Below are 9,582 nucleotides of genomic sequence, written 5' to 3'. Positions count from 1 at the left end.
GGATTGAGGACAAGAGTTACACAGATAAGGGAATTGGTAAGCAACTATCAATAGCCAATATAGGTTACATAATCATTAGTGAAAGGGATTGTTCTCAGTGCTTTACATGCATCATATCATTTTATTCTGACAACTGTCTTAAAAGACATAAGCTTCTACATCCCCAGTTACACAAGAGAACACTGCAGTAGGATAGGTTGAACCTTGCCCAACATGACACAGCTGGATAGTGATGAACTTCTGTCTATCCAGGGCTTGAATGCCAAACCTCTTCCCACCACTGCCTTCAAACATGTGTGTACACTTGTAAAGGTTAAAGCACGTGTGTGTGCACATAGACATATGTACGTGAGCATTACAAACTGAGAGCAGAGCTTGCCAATTCAGTCCAAATAGAACCATTCCTTCAATACCTTCCTTGCATGTTAATCTATGTTTGATTCCAAAATAGATATTAAGCACTTGTTATTGGCACGTGAAGAAGAATTAAGGCATGGTCTCCATCCACAAGGGGGGAAACAAAGGCTGAAAATGCTGTCACAGTGAAAGGAAGAAAATCGTCATCCACACCTGGGGACATAGAAACATTTTCGTAAAAGACAGATTAATTGAGCTGGGCCAGAATTTCACAGAGATGGGAATATGGGACAGTGGGATGACATTATTTGTGTATGTTTATCTATAGTATGAAAGAAGCCCTTCCATGTCACAACGTTTTTTGCTTCGTCATACTTTTCTGCATGCCATCTCAATTGCTTACTTGCTACACCTGACCCAGACCTTAGTCACCAACAGGGAAAAGGCAGTTGAGGGGACACCGCAAGTGTCAGATATGGACAAACTCAGGGCAGCAGCAGCTTCCACAAAATCAGCATCAGGTTCATAATTATTTAACAACGTGGCATGGCTTCTCTGTTCAATCCCGCCAGTCCTGCCTCTGAATATCCTCTCTGCACGCTCTGCCAGTTAGAATGTTCCCTTCTCAAGCAGTTCCTGAAATCTCATTCCTTCCAAATAATCTTTCCTAATGTGAGAACATTGGCAAATACCCCTTGGCCTCTCCCTCTCTAATCATGAAGCTTTCAAAACAGCTTCTATCAGCTCACCCAATTTTTAAAACAAGTCCCCCCGCCATCCAAATGCATTCTAACATAATACCAGAACATCAGAAAGAGCTTCTAAACAGATAAAAGTAAAAAATAGCCATTATACTAATAGATTAAGATAGGATACGTGTTTACCAATTCCACGTTAAACGGTCACTTCTAGCTTACACCACATATTCCACTGGAAACACGACTTATGCCCAAATAATCAAGTGAACAGCAACAAATATTCTCTCCATTTCAGGTCAGTTCCAAAAGATGATTTCCATCATTTCACTATAATAATAGATTTTAACAAAAGCCAAATCTAAACAAGACAGATGAACTCATTCGAGACTTGAAAAGCCAGTGTTCACATTGGTCTCAACCCTGATTCCGTACAATGAACCACTGGATTTTTGTTTTAGCTCTTAGGTCATTTCTCCTCTCCACCCTCATTTTCAAAAATTCACAATCCTCCTGAGACACAGCCTTTGCACACCCACCACTCACCTTCATTACTTCTCCAGCTAGCCATGATTTCTCCACCTTTCTAACTGTGCAATCCTCAGTATTAAATTTCGCTTCCAATGCTATGTGTCTCAACTCTGAGTTAGCTGAACCCTGAATGGTGATGGCCTCTCCCTTCTTTGATGGGACCCGGGTCAACTTGTGTAATAAAAGAGGAAGGCTAATAGAAACATCACAAAAGCAGAAGAGGTTACTGAAAATGCTCTTTCACTAATAGATACATCCCCAAAACATACACAGGGAAGATAAATAAGTGTGTGGCTCTGGAAGAGGAAATGAAACAAATATGGAGATTGTGGGACATGAAAGGAAAACTTATTATCCTGGAAGGGCTGTGCATAAATGACTTAAACTGCAGAAGAAGCGGGGGATTTATTATGCATTTCTCTCAGATCAGCATCTTAGACCTCTGGACACAGACGCATCACAAGGACATTTGAATTTCAACAATGGGTGATTAAATGTACCTGGCTTATCCCATACTGTTCTCACACATGAAGACCACAGTGGAGTCCACACTTACTGAGCTGTACCAGATGCTCTGCTAGGTCTGGATCACTGGGAAAGGCAAATACACAATAATCAGTGGAGGCCAAACCATGCCTTGAATATATTCTGATTTTCTCATGTCTCCAATAAGAAATCACTTCATAAAATGGAGCGTGATCTCTGAGCAAGTAAATTATTAGCAGCACATGTATTGAAGAAGGGATTTTACCCATCCTCAGCTTAAGAAGGAAAAATGGAGACAGTAAGTGTGAACATTCACGTGCCCTAAACAATGACAAGCAGAAAGTAAGAAAATTAATGGTCACAGTTAAGGAAATAATTGGCAACTGTTAGCTGAATAATGTTGATAACTGTCAGCAAAAAAGATTGAAGCAAGCTATAGATGAAAATAAGATAACGGTCTTCCTCTGAAGTATAGGAAGAAAGCAAAGGTTATATAAACCTCATGCAGGAAAGTAGCAAGGATACTACTTTATTTACACTAAGGAGTTTAGTTTTCTATCACTAAGGAGATCACTTTAGTTTTTTACACTAAGGAGTTTAGTTTTCTATCTTCCCTGGGTGACATTATATTTTATTAGTGCAGAAAATGCTGGAATTAATCATACAAACTGATTATTACAAATAAATAGGGAGAGGTTGGTAAAAAAAAAAACTGATTGCTTACTGAAGAATTATATTTTGTAGAACAAATACAAATGAAGATTTTAAGTTATGTTAAGTTCTGGTTCCCTAAATTATGCTGAAAGAAAGCTGAAGACCTAAGTAGTAATAAGCATTGAATGGATGACAACAACTCCCTAAAAGGGAAGGAAACCACAGCCAACAAGCTATTCCATTTCCTTAAGGCAAACTTTTTGCCATTCTATTTAGTGAACCGAACTATTCACTGATTTATTGAATCGATACACTGCTTCATCGTGTCGCTTTGGGACGCAACAATATTTCATGAAGTAGCCTGGAATTTGAAGCAGATTGGCTTCTAGTGAGAGATCTGCCATATTCTTACACCTTGAGAAGATTGTATTACCTCACTATACCCCATATGCAAAATAGAGAGTAATAAGACCTTGACAGTGTGTTTAAAGGTTCTACACAGGGAGCATGGCCATTTGTATTCCCTTGACTAAAGAAGAGTTCTCTTCCACCAGGGAAGGCAGTCCTCTTCCACCTAGCGAGAAACTTTGGGAGGCACGTATGGAAGGTGACACCGCTTAGCCAGCCAGATAGGCTGAATCAATCCTGGACATCAATGGGATGACAGATATCATTTAAGTGTACAAACTTGCAGCTAGGAGATAAATAAATTCTTGGGTTCTAATGCACAGCACAGACTATGATTGTTGATCATAGTCAACGATACTGTATTATAAACTTCAAAGCTGCTAGGAGACGAGATCTTAGTTGTTCTTATCACAAAAAAAAATTATAATTATGTGTTGTGATAAAGGTGTTAGCTAATTCTTTGATGGTAATCATACCGCAATACATAAAAGTATCAAATCAACAGGCTGTATACCTTAAAATTATAAAATGTTGTATCTCAACAAAATTTAAAATAAAAAAAAATTGTTAATTTTTTCTTTCAATGTCTTTGCATGCAAAGTGCTATGTTGTAAATGTGTATCTTATTTTGCCTTACAACAAAATTAAATAAATGCCTAGTTTGCACCCAATGACAAATTTGCTCCATGAAATAGCCATACAGTGGCCATGTACTCACAAAATTCAGTTGGATTGTTATTTGTAGTGCCCTTTCTTATATTTTGATTTCAAGAAATTAGCCAAAGTCATAAATATGACCACCCTGTATACAAAAGCAAACTATACACTAAATGAATAAAATGAAAACAGAACATTAAACCAGCTTCAGAGGGAAAATGCCTGTTTAGTTGAGAAATCGAGTGGGCAGGTGGAGTATGCATAAGAGATAAAGGACTCATTATTTTTTTTAAGATTTTTTTTTTATTATTGGGGAAGGAGAACAGGACTTTTATTGGGGAACAATGTGTACTTCCAGGACTTTTTTCCAAGTCAAGTTGTTGTCCTTTCAGTCTTAGTTGTGGAGGGCGCAGCTCAGCTCCAGGTCCAGTTGCCATTGCTAGTTGCAACAGGAGCAGCCCACCATCCCTTGCGGGACTCGAGGAATTGAACTAGCAACCTTGTGGTTGAGAGCCCACTGGCCCATGTGGGAATCGAACCGGCAGCCTTCGGAGTTAGGAGCATGGAGCTCCAACCACATGAGCCACCGGGCCAGCCCAAGAATTCATTTTTTAAACAGGCTACTATAAAATGACTTGATTGGATCATCTAACTTTTAAACCTAGGTATTTTTGAGCTATTTCACCAAACTGTGTTTGTTGTAATGGAGACACACTTATAAGCTCCAAGTCCCAATTGCCAGTAGTGACTTCTTTCATCCCCAGCTGGCCCCAAACTGTCCCCATCCTTGAGGATGAAGATCTTACCTCTCTGATTCACCCTGGTCATCCCTCTGGCCTGGGAAGTGTCAGTTCTAATGAGCAGGAGAAGGACTGAGATTCTTCAATGAGCATGACAGAATGGAGGGACGCCCGTTAAATGCCATTCAAAGCTCTAAATAGCCATTCAGATTAGTGGCCGTGGTTCCTAGAGGACGGGTCCCACACTGATGTGTGTGCAGACCTCTTTCACGGTCAGTGATCCATGCAGCTCGAGTGGTAATGCGATCCGACCCTTAGTGTCAAAACCTGCACCTGTTAGGTTCAGAACAATGGGTCATTCTGAAGTCAGCCACTGCAACTTGCTCTTTTCCAGACCAGTGAAAAGAATCTCTCATGTCTCTTCAAACTTGGTGACTACCAGGCAAAATACTTCGATGCCATTTGCCAAATAGCACACAAGCTGCGAAAATGACGCTATTACAAATGTAACACCACAGACCTGCTGGCCTCACACTTTGAGAATAATGCACATTAATCGTGTCTTCTTTCCATTTCAGTGGGCTGTAAATTAAAGTCACACGAATGCCTAGAAGAGGAGCAAGAATGTATATGTATATATATGGCAGGGGAAGAGGAAGGATGCTAATTAAATGTATGTGAAGAGCACATTGACTCGTAATTTGAAGCACCGAGTGCCAGTCTCACTTCTCTCAGTAGCTGTGTGACGTTGAGTAAGTCAAGTTATTGTGCTTCCCCATGGAATGGAGAGAGTACCGACATCAGAGCGTTGTCAGAGCTCAGGAAATGGACCTTTCCTCTGCCTTGCTTTCAGTGCCATTATTTATTAAGGGTTTGGATTCAATAATTTCTAAGGTTTCTTCTAGTTCCAAAATTCCATTATTCTATTTACGTCTTTGCTTTCAATCATTCTATGATTCCACATAATCTTAATAGATCAAGCCACACACTCCGTACTATTCACAGAATTGTACCAATATAGTACACCTTTGATTAAAATGTATATCAATTAGTCACCTGAATCTGTATTTTCTTAGTGTTCTAAAATGAACCCTGATTATTTGTGTCATTTTTAGTTGACTTAAGGAGCCATCAGCTTCAACCACCACTGTTCCCTGAGGTAAATAAATAATACTGCAACAGTATTTGGAGGAAAGAAAATTCCACCACACCCTTCCTTCAGAGCTGGTATTAGTTTGTAGTCACACTCCAAAAGAGACTGGCTGATTCTCACAATCCCTTCCCCACACCCCCCTACACCCCACATCCCTCACATACCCACCCTCCCCCAAACCCCTCCCATCCCCTATTACACAGCTAGACTACATTTCCCAGCCTCCCTTGTACATGGGCACAGACATGTGACTTAGTTTTGACCAATAGAATGTGGGTGAGAGTAATGTACGCCACTTCTAGCTTTGCCCCCTAAAATCCTCCCACATGTAATCTCCACTCTTTCTATCTGCCTATTGAATGGAGAGGATTTCCAAGACTTCAAGGAGACATGGCCACAAGATGGAAGGTTCCCATGTCACCAGGGCACAGCTTTAAGGAGAGCTACCCAGGAAAGCTGCCTGACAAGGAACATCCATGTTGGATTATTGTTGAGCAAACTAACAATGTTAAACCTCTTAAATTTGGGGATTTTTACCAGAGTTAAATAACTGATTAACGTTGTCATGTGGGTAATTACTTTAATGCAATGGTAGACGCCAAAGAATGTTACCAGACAAACCACCTCAGATATCAGAAACCAGAAATGCTCACAGAACAAGCTAAAATGCTCCAATCATGTGACTTATTGAAATGATTTAAAACACACAGGAAGAAGCAAGGAGAAAAACAAGGGGGTAAATTAAGGATTGGGACCATACTAACTAAATCCTGGGGTACACACACATACACACAAAAAGGAAGCTAAAGAGAAAGTGCCAGAAAGAGAAAGAGTCTGGAAATTCAAAAACTGAATTTCTGCACTTTCAAACAGTTAAAATCACAGCAGAAAATGGATGTTTTAATAACATTCCATTCACAGCTTTTCTTTATTCCTCAGAAATATCCAAATAACCAGATGAGGCAAATAACCAGGTTTTGGTTTTGGTTTTGTTTTGGCTTTAAGCAAAAACTCGTGGGGGGTGAAGGGTTGACAACTGATCTCCAACTACTAGCAAACAGCCCTTGTGTTCTGCTTTATGACACTGTCTGAGGTATCACACATACCCCTTATGCTCATAAATTAGCCTGAGAAGAAAATGTGGGGCCTGCAAAGGTATCCATATTTCTCAGCACAACATCTTTCCAAGCTCGCCTTCCCTCACCCAGGTCCACTCACGAACAGCGGGTATATGGGAAGAAGGCCAGGCGCAAGTGGACCAGGTCATTTTGCTGGTGCTTGGTCCCTGGCTTTTATTTTCTGGTAATCGCACAGAGTCAACATGATCGGGATAAGCTGAGTTCATGTGAGGACAAAGAGCGGACTTTGTCCTCTCCGCACACGGTTTTCCCGTTTCATTAAGCTTAGGATATGGGTGGCAGGGAAAGTCACGATATAAACATTGGATAGAGAAAGATGGGTACCTTTGTCCTTAGGCCAATATCAGTTCCTCACATCTAAAAGCAAACAGGATTGAAGAACAGATCACTCTCCCCAAAACAATCAGGAGAAAGGGGCAAAATTCAGTCAACAGGTCACTTTGTCTTCCCATTGGCAAACTTCTATGCGTGTGGAAACATCTGGAGAGCGGACTGAACTCAGTTTTGAACTAGATGTGGGACATCATGTAGACATGGCCTCTACCACCATGCTTCATTTCCGTAGCCGGTTCCCTGGTCCTCCCAGGAGACTTTGCATGCATCCTTGCTGCGGAATGTGAGGTGGTGAGATGTACAATGGCTCGGTCACATGCGACCAGGCACTGGGGCTGCACTGCACCACTGTCTCTTTTCTTCCAAGGATTGGCCTAAAAACGATAGCACTTGACTCTCCTGGCAGCGCCTCAGCCCTCCGCGGAGGGCATCTACCATCAGGACGACTCACTAACTGCAAAGTCCTGAGTGCAGCTTCAACTGCACAACTGAGCTACAACTACTACAGTTGTAGCTACTTAGCTACAACTGAGTGCAGCTTCGAACGTGTCAACTCCAGGTCATGCCAGGGTGGCAAGCACACTTATTCAGCTCCTCTGGGAGGCCAGGCCCTGACACGGGGAAACGAGCCCCTGTTTTAGAGCCAGAGGAACACATTACTTTCTTATCCATTTTTAAACAGCCTCTTCCCTCGCAAATCTCTGCTAACAAGCACAGCTTATCTTTATGTACCAGGTAGCTCCTTTCTCTTCTGAGATACTGGGAGGCCTCAGGAAGGGAAGCAGAGAGAAATGCATTTTCTACAAAAGGACAAGGAGACTGCACTTTTCTATCTAAAAATACACAGACGTTCTTCTCCTGAGTGGATGCTGACTTGTTACAGATAGTTAGGGGACAACGGTGTGTTGCCTGGAATATCGGGGAGTTCCCATTTAACTGTCCAGGTTCTGTTCATCCTTCCACCAGATGAGCTAAACACCATAACGCAAAAGAAACTTTAAAGCCCTGCCTCTGAGCAGAGTTACGTCACCCTTCACAATTCTTACATTAAAGGAGCTTAATATGCACTCATGGTATTTTTTTTTTACTTTCTCATAAACCAGGAGTGGAAAACTCTCATTCTGAGTTCAGATACTAGGAATTCCTTTTTCTGAAGCCCACTTCTTGACTTTTATGCCCCTTTAGTGCTAAAGATGCCCCTTCCCTAATTAGGGGGTTCCTATGCAGTATAATAGGGTGCCTCAGTCATATTTTATTTTCTGGCACTTTAGAATACCTTGGACTACACAAAGCACAGCTATATGATGGAAGTTAGCAGGATGCTTCTCTCCCTACATCCAACTCCTGTCTGACTTGCGAAGGCATTGTCTGTCACAGAACATAATTGTCATTATTATTATGATGGTCTCTGTACTCCAACTAGACTGCAAGTGCCTTGAGAGCAAGATAACCTATTCCTCACAATATGAATAGCTAGTGTACTATGCTCCATGCTTTATATACATTTTTAATCCCTATAATAATCCTGAAAGGAATATATAATTATCCCCATTTTTCAGGTGAAGAAACAAATGCAGAGAGGGGAGTAAAGGCCATAAAGCTAGTAGTGGGAAGGCAAACATCCTCTGTCTGCCTCCAAAGCCAGGGCAGTCTCCAGCCTGACCCACGGCCACCTTTTTCACCTTTGTGTCCTTAAGGTGACAGAGACTACAACTTGTAGCCAGCATGAATAACATATCCACCATTAGACATGCAAACTAAGAATCACTTTTATTTTTCAACTTTTCTCTGCTGAGAGCAGGCTACTTACATTATCCAGGTCTCACAATTCATCCGACCCAGGAAATTTGGATATTATTATGTTGGTTACTTTTCATTCATAGCTCTGTCTCTTTGCCAGCCTCATGAAGAAAATGGAACTCTTGTAGAATAGGGGAGGAGAGGGGAAGGCATGTCACAGCCTTGGTCTGATCTGGTTCTCTGTCTGATCTCATGTGCTTGGACAGGTTACAGAAAATCAGCAGTGGGGGTTGGGGAGTTGGAGGTGAGAGTCTGTTTATGTGAGAGGACTAGATATAGGAGATAACTCTCCATTTTCTCTGTCCCGTCTACTCTACATCCTAGGGCTGGCACCGCATCGCTGCTAACATTTGCTGGGCCGACAGTGTCCCATGTAGCATCTATGGCTATGATGTCTTTGGGGGATCTTGCCAATCCCAGCTTCCAGAGGAACAATAGTGTCTCCCCAAGTCTTAACGCTGTCATGTGCTACCTCTACTTCTGGAGTTAGGGTGTTCTACCAGAATCCACAACGCCTCCAATCCCACTTTCCTACAAGGCTGGGGTGGGGTGTCTGGCAAAAGGGAAGGATGTTTCTTTGAACTTAGACTATAAAGATATACCATTTTTTATTCTCAGCTGGGGACTTC

At 41.6% G+C, this 9,582-nt stretch overlaps 1 non-coding gene across 1 annotated transcript; it reads right to left on the bottom strand.

Moving 5' to 3' along the window:
• Window positions 1-1,316: 1,316 nt before the first annotated feature.
• Window positions 1,317-1,385, bottom strand: LOC117015472 (small nucleolar RNA SNORD2). The gene has a single exon (XR_004421715.1). It is a non-coding gene; the product is annotated as a small nucleolar RNA SNORD2 (small nucleolar RNA).
• Between the last annotated feature and the right edge of the window lie 8,197 nt (window positions 1,386-9,582).

This window comes from Rhinolophus ferrumequinum, chromosome 22, assembly GCF_004115265.2.
Source record: "Rhinolophus ferrumequinum isolate MPI-CBG mRhiFer1 chromosome 22, mRhiFer1_v1.p, whole genome shotgun sequence".
Taxonomy (NCBI): Eukaryota; Metazoa; Chordata; class Mammalia; order Chiroptera; family Rhinolophidae; genus Rhinolophus; species Rhinolophus ferrumequinum.
The sequence above is the reverse complement of the archived record's forward strand: the minus strand, read 5'-3'. Positions and strand labels throughout refer to the sequence as shown.